Source organism: Lottia gigantea (genome assembly GCF_000327385.1).
Source record: "Lottia gigantea unplaced genomic scaffold LOTGIsca_37, whole genome shotgun sequence".
In the NCBI taxonomy this organism is placed as follows: domain Eukaryota; kingdom Metazoa; phylum Mollusca; class Gastropoda; family Lottiidae; genus Lottia; species Lottia gigantea.
Window position 1 is genome coordinate 168031 of NW_008709259.1, and position 925 is coordinate 168955.

Consider the following 925-nt stretch of genomic DNA (forward strand, 5'->3'; position numbering starts at 1 on the left):
CGGATCGATTTTAGTCAAAAAATTGAAAATTTTTTTTTGGTCCAACTTAGAAATTTTTCCTGATCAAAATGACTAAAAAATGGCCGATTTTGGCCGGTTTTTTGCGTTTCAATACGACTTTTTGTAGCTGCCCCTGAAGGTGAACCGGAAGTGCTACAGGGTTGCATTTTGGTGGGTGGGTAGCCAATGTCTGGTTCTATACGGCACAAAAAACCAGGATGCTTTATCTGAATTAGTTCCGAAGTTACAGTCGCTCAAAGTTTGCCATTTTTTCCCCACATTTAACCCAATTTGCACAGTTTTTCGACTCGAGTTTTTCGCCAAAATGCAGGAAACAACTTTGAATCGAATTTCCGATCTACCCGGGTCCCCCCGGATCGATTTTAGTCAAAAAAAAGAAAATTTTTTTTTGGTCCAACTTAGAAATCTTTCCTGATCAAAATGACTAAAAAATGGCCGATTTTGGCCGTTTTTTTGCGTTTCAATGCGACTTTTTGTAGCTGCCCCTGAAGGCGAACCGTAACTACTACAGGGTTGCGCTTTGGTCGGTTGGTAGCCAATGTCTGGTTCTATACGGCACAAAAAACCAGGATGCTTTATCTGAATTAGTTCCGAAGTTACAGCCGCTAAAAGTTTGCCTTTTTTCCCCCACATTTAACCCAATTTGACCAGTTTTTCGACTCTAGTTTTTCGCCAAAATGCAGGAAACAACTTTGAATCGAATTTCCGATCTCCCCGGGTCCCCCCGGATCGATTTTAGTCAAAAAAAAGAACATTTTTTTTTGGCCCAATTTAGAAATTTTTCCTGATCAAAATGACTAAAAAATGGCCGATTTTGGCCGGTTTTTTGCGTTTCAAAACGACTTTTTGTAGCTGCCCCTGAAGGCGAACCGTAACTGCTACAGGGTTGCCCTTTGGGAGGTGG